Raw genomic sequence first — 13,354 nt, 5'->3', positions numbered from 1 at the left:
GGCAGTTTGTCTAGAACGGAACAGTGTGTTATATAAAGACTGTCTTCCCAACACAAAGCAAACCTGGCTGTTAATTCCGTTGGCTACTTTGACCTCATTTCCCTCTCTCAAGCAGGTAAAATGGTTTGGCCTTGTCAGGTTTTTAGCCTGAGAAAGCTGCAGGCACACCTGCAGAATGGAAGTTTTGTTCCCTCATAGCTTTCCAGCTTTACAATGAAAAAGCCAATCTACCACCAATTGGACTTTTGAATAAGGAAGCCAAGCATATTTCCAATTCCTAAAAAAATTATATTAAGCTTTCTGAACATCTTATCTCTACAAGACTGCAATTTATTAGATATCCTGTTTATAGTGGGGTGTTTAACAGCCTGGACAGTTAACAGATTCTGAATGAATAGTGTGCACAGGACAGAAGAAAACTGTTTTTAAAGAGACAACAGTTAAAGGGTAGCACTACTTGGAATGTACGGAGGCTGCTGTAACAGTGGCAGGTTGAGTCCCGGTTTGTTCCGGTTCTTACGAACTGGTAGTAAAACTGGGGGCAGGCTCCGTCCACCCACCCGGATGTCATCATAGACCATCTGCTCATGCGCAGAAGCTCAGCACACGTGTGATACCACTGCAAACCGGTAGTAAAGGTAAGTAGAAACGCACACACACCCTGTGCTGTAAGTATCATCTTACCTGAGAATAAGGTGATTATTCTAGACTATTGCTAAATCTGGATTGAATAGACTATGCTGTCAGCAAGGCTGCAAATTCAAAGAGCCAAGGTAGCTAAAAACAGGTCACGATGCTTAGAAGTAAAGCAGGCCAAGTTTGGTTAGATGTACTTCTCAGATAAGTGCAGCATTGTAACCTTCAGTGAAATCATAAGCAAACTTACTCATTAACACTTCTCAAAAAAAAGCTGCTTACCATGGAATGGGATTTAGCAAGTAGAATTCATCCTCCATATAAGGAAAATAATCTGGAAATGATTAAAATTGAGGGCAAAAATCAGAAATGTATAGTAAAATTACCAAAAAAAGGTAAAATCCCAATAGGAAAAAAAAAAACATTCATGCACAGCACAAAGAACTCGCATAAATTGACTTTTAGACGAACACACTCGCTCCCCTCTCCCACCTTCCCAGGATAAATGCGGAAGCAGAAGCTGCATATAGAAAACCAGAGGCATTTTCTGGGGTCTTGTTTGCAACAGTAATGAGGAGCATGAAACACTGGACTAACTATTGAGGGTAAGACCTTAATACTTATACCAGTTAAATGATCTCACAGAGCTTCTTCTTGACCTACCACATATTGAGAACCAGATGTTGTTTTATCCCCTAGACTGCTGGGATAAAAGATTCCATTTCAATCTGTATATAATCAGCTTCAAAGATAATAAGAGCGGCAGCCTATACATGGAATGCCAAGATTGGGCATAGAAGAAAAAAAAAGGAAAACCGTGGACCCATAAGAAGTAAAAATGGATAATATATTGAAGAATAGCATTGCGTCATATAAGAGACACTATCCTAAGGTATTCGTTATTCCACAAAGGGGAAGCTAAATTAAACAAAATTTAAGGAAAAAGGTACAGTAATTCAAGTCTTCAAGAGCAATGGTCTCCAAACTTTCTAGCTTGGCAGATTGGTGAGGCAGCAGAGCGGGAGAGGGGATGGTTTTGCACCCATACATGAGCCGCTTTCACAAATGCAGTTTTGCACAAGTACGTGTGCTCACCAACCACTTTCATGGCCCAGTTCTAAATAGGCTGCGGTCTGGCACTGGGCCACAGATTGGGAGTTGGAGAATAGAATAGAATAGAATAGAATAGAATAGAATAGAATAGAATAGAATAGAATAGAATAGAATAGAATTTTTATTGACCAAGTGTGATTGGACACACAAGGAATTTGCATATGCATATGCTCTCAGTGTACATAAAAGAAAAGATACATTCATCAAGGTACAACATTTACAACACAATTGATGGTCAATATATCAATATAAATCATAAGGATTGCCAGCAACAAAGTTACAGTCATACAGTCATAAGTGGAAAGAGATTGGTGATTGGGAGATTGGGAACTATGAGAAGATTAATAGTAGTGCAGATTTAGTAAATAGTTTGACCGTGTTGAGGGAATTATTTGTTTAACAGAGTGATGGCCTTCGGGAAAAAACTGTTCTTGTGTCTAGTTATTCTGTTGTGCAGTGCTCTATAGCATCGTTTTGAGGGTAGGAATTGAAACAGTTTATGTCCTGAATGTGCGGGAACTGTAAATATTTTCACGGCCCTCTTCTTGATTCGTGCAGTATACAGGTCCTCAATGGAAGGCAGATTGGTAGCAATTATTTGAGACCCCTGTTCAAGAGAGAGCATAGATTATAGGCATGCTACTTTATTGTCATAGGGTATAATAAAAACGGGAACAAGCAAGTGGAAAGTGATTTAACTGTTAAAGATTTTTAAAGCAAAGCTGCTCAAGGAAGGGTGACAAATGAGAGTACAGCTGCAAACAACGGAAACCAAATGCCTGTGTTCTATTATGTGTATCTTGATAGGAACGTCAAATATAGAATTAGAATAGAATAGAATAGAATTTTTATTGACCAAGTGTGATTGGACACACAAGGAATTTGCATATGCATATGCTCTCAGTGTACATAAAAGAAAAGATACATTCATCAAGGTACAACATTTACAACACAATTGATGGTCAATATATCAATATAAATCATAAGGATTGCCAGCAACAAAGTTACAGTCATACAGTCATAAGTGGAAAGAGATTGGTGATGGGAACTATGAGAAGATTAATAGTAGTGCAGATTTAGTAAATAGTTTGACCGTGTTGAGGGAATTATTTGTTTAACAGAGTGATGGCCTTCGGGAAAAAACTGTTCTTGTGTCTAGTTATTCTGTTGTGCAGTGCTCTATAGCATCGTTTTGAGGGTAGGAATTGAAACAGTTTATGTCCTGGATGTGCGGGAACTGTAAATATTTTCACGGCCCTCTTCTTGATTCATGCAGTATACAGGTCCTCAATGGAAGGCAGATTGGTAGCAATTATTTGAGACCCCTGTTCAAGAGAGAGCATAGATTATAGGCATGCTACTTTATTGTCATAGGGTATAATAAAAACGGGAACAAGCAGGTGGAAAGTGATTTAACTGTTAAAGATTTTTAAAGCAAAGCTGCTCAAGGAAGGGTGACAAATGAGAGTACAGCTGCAAACAACGGAAACCAAATGCCTGTGTTCTATTATGTGTATCTTGATAGGAACGTCAAATATAGAATTAGAATTAGATTTTTTTTTTATTGGCCAAGTGTGATTGGACATACAAGGAATTTGTCTTGATGTATATGCTCTCAGCATACATAAAAGTAAAGATACCTTCATCAAGGTACAATACTTACAACACTTAATGATAGTCATAGGGTACAATTTTAACACTTAATGATACAACACTTAATGATAGTCATAGGCTACAAATAAGCACTCAGGAAACAATATCAGTATAAATTGTAAGGATACAAGCAACAAAGTTACAGTCATAAGTGGAAGGAGATGGGTGATGGGAACGATGAGAAGATTAATAGTAGTGCAGATTTAGTAAATAGTTTGACAGTATTGAGGGAATTAATTGTTTAGCAGAGTGATAGCGTTCGGGGAAAAACTGTTCTTGTGTTTAGTTGTTCTGGTCTGCAGTGCTCTATAGCGTCATTTTGAGGGTAGGAGTTGAAACAATTTATGTCCAGGATGTGATGGGTGTGTAAATATTTTCACAGCCCTCTTTTTGACTCGTACAGTATACAGTTCCTCAACGGAAGGCAGGTTGGTAGCAATTGTTTTTTCTGCACTTCTAATTATCCTCTGAAGTCTGTGTCTGTCTTGTTGGGTTGCAGAATCAAACCAGACAGTTTTAGAGGTGCAGATGACAGACTCAATAATTCCTTTGTAGAACTGGATCAGCAGCTCCTTGGGCAGTTTGAGCTTTCTGAGTTGGTGCAGAAAGAACATTCTTTGTTGTCCTTTTTTGATGACGTCTTTGATGTTAGCTGTCCATTTTAGATCTTGCGATATGGTAGAACCTAGAAATTTGAAGGTTTCTACTGCTGATACTGTGTTGTCTAGTATTGTGAGAGGTGGAAGTATGGAAGGGTTTCTCCTAAAGTCTACCACCATTTCTATGGTTTTGAGTGTGTTCAGTTCCAGATTGTTCTGGTCGCACCAAGAGGCTAGTCATTCAACCTCCTGTCTGTATGCGGATTCATCATTGTCTCGAATGAGACCGATCACGATTGTTTCATCTGCGAACTTCAGTAGTTTAACAGATCTCGTTGGAGATGCAGTCATTGGTTTACAGAGAGAAGAGAAGTGGGGAGAGCACACAGCCTTGAGGGGGCCCTGTGCTAATTGTGATACTGCTTAGCTTCACCTGCTGTTTCCTGTTGGTTAGGAAGCTTGTGATCCACTTACAAGTCTGTTCAGGTACCTGTAGCTGGTTTAGCTTAGTTAGAAGTGTGTCTGGAATGATGGTATTAAATGCTGAACTAAAGTCTACAAAGAGGACCCTTGCATAGGTCTTTGGAGATTCAAGATGTTGTAGGATGTATTGCAGAGCCATATTAACAGCATCATCTGTTGATCTATTTGCTCGGTATGCAAATTGCAAGAGGTCTAACAGTGGATCCGTGATGGTTTTCAAGTGGGACAGCACTAGCCTTTCAAAGGTTTTCATGACTACAGATGTTAGAGCTACTGGTCTGTAGTCATTCAGTTCCTTGATGGTGGGCTTCTTCGGCACTGGGATGATAGTAGAGCATTTGAAGCAAGAAGGAACATAGCACATCTCTAGTGATTTATTGAAGATACGGGTGAAGATGGGGGCCAATTGGTCAGCACAGACTTTTAAGCAAGAAGGGGTTATGTTATCTGGGCCTGGCGCTTTTCCTGGCTTTTGTCTGTGAAATAGGTCCTGCACTTCCTTTTCTGTGATAACTAGGGGTTGTGAACCCAATGGGATGGGGTCAGTTGTCAGAGGCTTAGCTGTTGTTGGTGTGTCTGAGATGGGGGTTGTGGAGATAGGTGGCTGTAGTTTCCTTTCAAGCCTGCAATAAAACACATTCAGGTCATCTGCCAGTTGTTGATTTCCTTCAGCCTGGGAAGGAGGTTTGCCGTAGCTTTTTAAGAGTTTTCCACGTTTGCTGGTTCATTTGTTGAGAACTGATTCTTTAGCTTTTTAGAATAGCATCTTTTTGCTGCTCTGATCTCCCTTGTTAATACATTTCTGGATTGTACAGCATTTTATCACCTTTTCTGTAGGCTTCCTCTTTGGAATGACGTATCCGCTTAAATTTAGCTGTGAACCAAGGTTTGTTGTTGCTGTGTATTTGCAAGTTCCTTTTGTCATCGGATATGATGTCAAAATCTAGAAATAGCCAGTTGACTGAGGGCATTCATTGTATGAATCCTTGTTTTAATTTATATTTCATTTCCTTTTTTTCTTTTTGTAGAAATATTATGATGGCTCGGCAGTTAAAGTTGCTGAACTTGTCTGCTGGAAATCCAAGTGCTATGTGATGGGTTTGAAACCCAAGCACTGTATGATGGGGTGAGCTTCCTTTACTAGCCCCAGCTCCTGCCCACCTTACAGTTCAAAAGCACGCAAATGTGAGTAGATTAATAGGCACCACTTTGGGGGAAGGTAACAGCAGTCTGTGTACCTCCACGTATAGTCATGCTGGCCACATTACCACAGAAATGTCTTTGGACAATGCTGGGTCCCTCAGCTAGGAAATAGAGATAAGCACTGCCCCCTAGAGTTGGACATGACTGGACAGGGGAAATCTTTACCTTTTCCCAGCGCATAAGCAATGTCTTTCATATTATTGGAATGGTCTCCCTCTTGAAGTTGTGCTAATGTCCTCACTGTGGGTGAACATTCCAGAAGACTGAGCTATTCCAGACAACATTTCTGGAGTGAAGTGGTCTTTGTGATGCACGTAAAATTGGATAAAGCTTCAATCACAGCATTGGTCAGTCCCACTTAAGTCGACTAGACTATGACATTAATTCCACAGGATGGTTAACTACTTTGGCTGTTATAACAGAATTTGTCAAGTTTAATTGCACTGTACTTCCTCCTCTTCTTGGTAATTCAGAGGTTTAGGAAGGCAGCTGTCTCAGCTGTTTCTAAATCTTCTCTGGACCTTCTGGACTTAAAACACACTTTAATCCTTTTTGGCTGTGTATCTCCATTAAGGTCATCTACATATTGCGGCTGTCATCATGACTTTTTGACATTTTTAGCCATATTCTGTGAACACTCCTGATGTTCAAATTTTCTTAAGATACATTTTACACCCGTACCCAAAATGATCAGTTTTATGGGCAGAAATTCCAATCTGGAATGACTATAAATATAACACTGTCTTGGTTCGATTATTCATAATAAAATTTTATTGAATTAATTAAAGAAAGAAGGATGACAAGCTTTTGGGATTCTGTCATTATATCCAAGAATAATAAAGCAGCATTCCTCTAACCCAGGGGTCTCCAACCTTGGCAACTTTAAGCTTGGCGGACATCAACTCCCAGAATTCCCCAGCCAGCTTTACTTTGGTTGCCAAAGTTGGAGACCCCTGCTCTAATCCTTGTAGTATCTATATCTTAACCTGGCCAACTAAGGGGTGACGGAAAGTTTATTTGATTTACACATTTTATTGTACGATAAAACATGTAGGTTTGAATTATGGAGTATTTTATTTGAACACAAAGCAAGTTGATTACTGAATTAATCAACTAAATTAAGCTCAAACCAATCAAATTACATGATGGCTTAGAAGAGAGCTTCCCCCATTGTCTTTGCTTGTTGGAAGATGGATGTGAAGGTACAAATGGCAATTGAATGACTCCAGAAGATTGCAACCATTGTAAATACATGCCAGTTGCCAAGCACCCAAAGTTTGATCATGTAGGGCAGGGGTAGTTAACCTTTTTATACCTACCACCCACTTTTGTATCTCTGTTAGTAATAAAATTTTCTAACCGCCACCGGTTCTACAGTAATGTGCCATGTATCATCATCTGCGCATGCCTCTCATGCATCGTGGATTAGGGTTGGGGGGGCACCGCCTACCAGCTCTGCTTGTCTGTTACAGCTGGGTGGTGTGGGGGGAGATGCATAGCTATTCTGGGACGAGGCTCCTTTGTTTACGGTTGCACTAAAGTGCTATTTAGTTTCACTTACGTAACGTGAGCTAAACTTATGCGCGAGCGATACAAATAGTAGATTTTCAGAAAGGTATATTGTCATGGGAAATTTTATGAAAACCTAATGAAAATGTTTTTAAATAATGCTATGAATTTTTTTAAAAAAGTCAATTAAATTAAAAAAAAGGAAAGTGCTTCAGTATCGGACAAAACCCCTACCGCCCACCATGAAAGCTGGAACGCCCACTAGTGGGCGGTAGAGACCAGGTTGACTACCACTGGTGTAGGAGATGCTGTGATGGTCATAAGTGTGAGGATTGGTTGCAAGGCACTTTTTTTTAGTGCCATTATAACATTGAATGATCACTAAAGAAAAGGTTGTAATTCAAGGGTTATTTTATGCAATAAAAGGCGGAAGTATACATGCTTTGCCATTCTTACTGCCACTGTGTGGATCTGAACTTGAACTTAGTGCTTACTGCTTGATGACATTCACTTTTGGCTTTATCTCACCTCTACCTTAGATATCTTTTCATTTCCCATAGCTCCTCCTCTGTTTCCCCATTGATTTTTCAGAAACAGTGGTTAGACTGATCCTGGGAGTTACAAAGAATAGCTAGCAGACCTCACACAGACATTGGGCAATGAACAGGCCATATAGCAACTTGAGCTACTTTATTTTTGAACTGAAAATGCCCTTACATATGTTCCTAACCTATTCCACCACACCCTCATGCGCTCCCTAGATCAATGCTATGATTGGCAAATTTTACTAGTGTCTTCCAAAAAAAAAAAAAAAGCCACAATTCGAAACACCTTCAAATGATTAAATTTACCTTTTTGAGGTACTGCTTTCATCTGGACCAAAATCACACCCTCCATTTTGCTTTCCTTGGACTTAGTTCCTTAAAACATACATCTGGAAAGAAAAACCACAAAATTCCAACCATCATAAAAGAATGCACAGCACAGGAGCTGGATAATTTAAAAAAAACCAAAACATTTTCTTTCTTTTTCTAAGGGGAATGTGAAGTGCTTGCATTCATGATATCCAAAATGTGCATCATGAAACGATATCAAAGACTATGTAAATGAGGTAATGTATAATTGCTGATAAGAATTTAATTCTGATGGATGTTTTCATAACGTAGTAGGTGAGTTTTTCAATGCATTGTAAAATGGTAAGGAAAGGAGAGCAATTCCTCTAAGATCTAAGTAGCTCCCTCTTTCCTGCTCCTGTGTAGTTAATCAATGTCAGATCCCAACGGCTGATTCAGTTGGTTTATACATACTCCATTTCATTTTTCCTTCTCTAAAAGACTGCTTGCCACAAAGTATAAACACCAATTATAATTCTGATAAGTAAAAAAACATATAATGCATTACCACAGTGACAATGAAATAAGTGTGTGAGTTTCTGAATAAATTGAAATCACACCTGTTTCTTTTTCTTTCTTTTTAAAAGTGGCCAAATGTGCAGTTCCGTTATATTTAAAGTTTAACCGGTTTTATCCACATTCAAATCCAAGCTACACACATGGACTTATCTCAAGCTAATCAGGCTCCACAAATTTAGATTTGCTAGGTTTGAATTGAACCAAGGCACTTTATTTTATAACCATAAAGGCATGCCTATGAATAATAGCCATAGAGAACTCAGCTGCTGGCTGAAATCATGCGATGTAAACAAATGAGATTCGCATTCATGTGAATATCCAAAAGGCACATCAGAATGAATTTTGATGCTTTAATGTGATATGCAATACACTGAAAAACATGTAAAGTGCAAAAGGGAAGGTTAATATTTCAAAGGAATCATGGTGGGATATACATTGGGACATACGCATAAAATGATGGGACATTGATTGAGTTCCCTTAGCCACAAAGATTGGGTTCTAGATGTGTGTGGGGCCTTTTCTGCAGGTCACATTAGAAAATCCCATTTTAAATACAAAGTTAGAACTGATCTTTATGGATTTGGAAAATAGACCCGCATCTTATTTAATAGAATTTTTGAAGATTAAGCCTGTTGTGTCTACTTTTATATAATTGCTGTTATGGGATAAACCACAGCTGATGATGCACTGCATATGAGTCAGTCCTTAATTTTACATAAAACATGGTTAAAAATAAATAAAGAGACTTCTGGTGATAGAGACAATTATTCCACTGCTGTGTGCATTGCAGAACATCGATAGAAGTTTATAATCTTTTATAAAAGTTTAGAGCCTCCTCCCGAAGGAAAACCACCTACTTGTAAATCTGACTACTTATTATTTATTTATTTATTTATTTTATTAAATTTTTATACCGCCCTTCTCCCGAAGGACTCAGGGCGGTGTACAGCCGAAATAAAATACAGAGTATATGCAATTAAAAGAGATTAAAATAAACTATTACTAAATGGCCGGTAATTAAAAGATTTAAAAATTTAAAATATTACTAAAACCCCAATTTAAAATCCACTATTTATGCCAGTCCTGCTTGAATGAATAAATATGTTTTTAGCTCACGACGAAAGGTCCGAAGATCAGGCACTTGACGTAAGCCAGGGGGGAGTTCGTTCCAGAGCGTCAGTGCTCCCACAGAGAAGGTCCTACTCCTGGGGGCTGCCAGCCGACATTGTTTGGCGGACAGCACCCTGAGAAGGCCCTCTCTGTGGGAGCGTACGGGTCGATGGGAGGCATAAGGTAACAGCAGGCGGTCTCGTAAGTACCCGGGTCCTAAGCCATGGAGCGCTTTAAAGGTGGTAACCAGGATCTTGAAGCGCACCCGAAAGACTACAGGAAGCCAGTGCAGACTACGGAGCAGTGGTGTTACATGGGAGCCACGAGCGGCTCCCATTACCACTCGAGCAGCTGCATTCTGGACTAACTGCAGCCTCCGGGTGCACCTCAAGGGCAGCCCCATGTAGAGAGCATTGCAATAATCCAGCCGAGACGTAACCAGAGCGTGAGTGACTGTGCATAAGGCATCCCGGTCAAGGAAGGGACGCAACTGGCGAACCAAGCGAACTTGGTAAAGGCCCTCCTGGTGACGGCCGCCAGATGTTCATCAAAGGACAGCCGACCATCCAGGAGGACGCCCAAGTTGCGAACCACCTCCTTTGGGGCCACTAACTCGCCCCTGTACCGGGGTGCCGGCATCCACAGCCACTCCGTCTTGGAGGGATTGAGCTTGAGTCTGTTTCTCCCCATCCAGACCCGTACGGCTTCCAGGCACCGGGACAGCACTTCGACCGCTTCGTTGGGGTGGTCCGGGGTGGAAAAGTACAGCTGAGTATCATCAGCGTACAGATGATAACTCACCCCGAAACCACTGATGACCTCACCCAGCGGCTTCATATAGATGTTGAACAGGGTAGGTGAGAGAATCGACCCCTGAAGTACCCCACAAGTGAGGCCCCTCGAGGACGACCTCTGCCCCCCTGTCAACACCGTCTGCGACCGGTCGGAGAGATAGGAGGAGAACCACCGATAAACGGTGCCTCCCACTCCCAATCCCTCCAACCGGCACAGCAGGATACCATGGTCGATGGTATCAAAAGCTGCTGAGAGAGCTAATAGGACCAAGGCAGAGGAACAACCCCTGTCCCTGGCCCTCCAGAGGTCATCCACCAACGCAACCAAAGCCGTCTCCGTGCTGTAACCGGGTCGGAAGCCGGACTGGAATGGGTCTAGATAGACAGCTTCCTCCAGGTGCCGGGGAAGCTGCCATGCAACTACACTCTCTACAACCTTCGCTAAAAAGCGAAGGTTGGAGACTGGACGATAATTTCCCAAAATAGCTGGGTCCAGGGAAGGCTTCTTCCCAGTGTTTGGGAAACACTTTTACTTGAAATGAAGATAAGTTGTATTATTTTTAAACTGTTTATATAATATGAGAGAACAGGCCTTATGTCTTTTTTTTTTTCAGCTAAAAACTGTTTAGATTATTTCAAGGATCTTTTGTTAGTCACCAGGCCAACTGTGGCAGTCTGTGGTCCTGAAAAGTGACGAAAGTCATTTTGGCTAATTAGTCATATTTTGTAAGATCAATAGTAAATTAGTTAACCTTATGAAATCTTATTGATGTGGTTTCAATACATTTATTGCTGGAAAGGCCACAACATTCATCTTTGATCAAAGCCACATATAAGTTACTGTCTAGCCTATTGTTAGAGTCACATGTTCTTTTTAAGCCAGAATTCAACCACTGTGGCCCCTAAGCAACAAGAGAATTTCTTTTTAGGTCTCTCAGAGGTTTTTCTGCTAGACAGGAAAGGGATGGTTCCCCATCATACCTTTGGGAAACACTGTTACTTTAATATAATCCAGGGGTGAAATCTAAAATTTTTCCCTACCGGTTCTGGGGGCGTGGCTTGGTGGGTATGGCAGTGGAAGAATACTGTAAAATCCCCATTCCCTCCCCACTCCTGGGAGAAGGATATTGCAAAATCTCCATTCCCACCCTACTCTGGAGCCAGCCAGAGGTGGTATTTGCCGGTTCTCCGAACTACTCAAAATTTCTACTACCATTTCTCCAGAACCTGTCATAACCTGCTGGATTTTACCCCTGATGTAATCCCTAAAACAAAAGTCACAATTATGTATATAAAAAAATCTCCGAATATCTCTTTACTATGCAAAAAATAATAAATGTAACCCTATGCCACTAAAAGCAATAATCAGGTTTGCTTTTGGCCTGGAGCCTTATACAGGTAGTCCTCAACTTACAACAGTTCATTTAGTGACCGTTCAAAGTTACAACAGCACTGAAAAAAGTAATTTATGACCATTTTTCACAGTTACGACCTTTGCAGCACCCTCATGATCATGTAATCAAAATTCAGATGCCTGGTAACTGGTCCATATTTATGACCTTTGCTGTGTCCCAAGGTCACGTGATCCCCTTTTGCAACCTTCTGATAAGCAAAGTCAATGGGGAAGCAAGATTCACTTAACAACCAGGTTACTAATTTATCAATGACAGTGATTCACTTAACAACTGAGGCAAGAAAGGTCATAAAATGGGGCAAAAGTCAGTTTTATTTATTTATTTATTTATTTATTTATTTATTTGATTTTTATACCGCCCTTCTCCCGAAGGACTCAGGGGGGTGTACAGGCAAGATAAAACCAACAATAATATACAGTTTAAAAATGCAATTTAAAAAACTTATTTAAATTAGCCTGAAAATTAAAATTTGCCATGAATTAAAAACCCCATTTAAAATTATTAAAATTTAACATTAAAATTCAATTTAAGCCAGCCCGCGCGGATAAAAGGGTGTGTCTTCAGTTCGCGACGGAATGTCCGAAGGTCAGGTATTTGGCGTAAACCCGGGGGAAGCTCGTTCCAGAGTGTGGGAGCCCCCACAGAGAAGGCCCTTCCCCTGGGGGCCGCCAGCCGACATTGCTTGGCGGACGGCACCCTGAGAAGTCCCTCTCTGTGAGAGCGTACGGGTCGGTGGGAGGCATGTGGTAACAGCAGGCGGTCCCATAAGTACCCAGGTCCTAAGCCATGGAGCGCTTTAAAGGTCGTAACCAACACCTTAAAGTGCACTCGGAAGGCCACAGGTAGCCAGTGCAGTCTGCGCAGGAGTGGTGTTACGTGGGAGCTACGCGTAGCTCCCTCTATCACCCGCGCAGCTGCATTCTGGACTAACTGAAGCCTCCGAGTGCACTTCAAGGGGAGCCCCATGTAGAGAGCATTACAATAATCCAAGCGAGAGGTAACGAGCGCATGAGTGACTGTGCATAAGGCATCCCGATCAAGGAAGGGGCGCAACTGCCGAACCAGGCGAACCTGGTGGAAGGCGCTCCTGGAGACGGCCATCAAATGATCTTCAAACGACAGCCGATCATCCAGGAGGACACCCAAGTTGTGCACCCTATCCTTTGGGGCCAGTAACTCGCCTCCAACAGCCAGCCAGCGGATAAAAGGTGTGTCTTCAGTTCGCGACGGAATGTCCGAAGGTCAGGTATTTGGCGTAAACCCGGGAAGCTCGTTCCAGAGTGTGGAGCCCCACAGAGAGGCCCTTCCCCTGGGGGCCGCCAGCCGGCATTGCTTGGCGGATGGCACCCTGAGAAGTCCCTCTCTGTGAGAGCATACGGGTCGGTGGGTGGCATGTGGTAACAGCAGGCGGTCCCGTAAGTACCCAG

This window comes from Ahaetulla prasina, chromosome 1 (assembly GCF_028640845.1).
Source record: "Ahaetulla prasina isolate Xishuangbanna chromosome 1, ASM2864084v1, whole genome shotgun sequence".
NCBI lineage: Eukaryota > Metazoa > Chordata > Lepidosauria > Squamata > Colubridae > Ahaetulla > Ahaetulla prasina.
Note: the sequence above shows the minus strand (reverse complement) of the source record.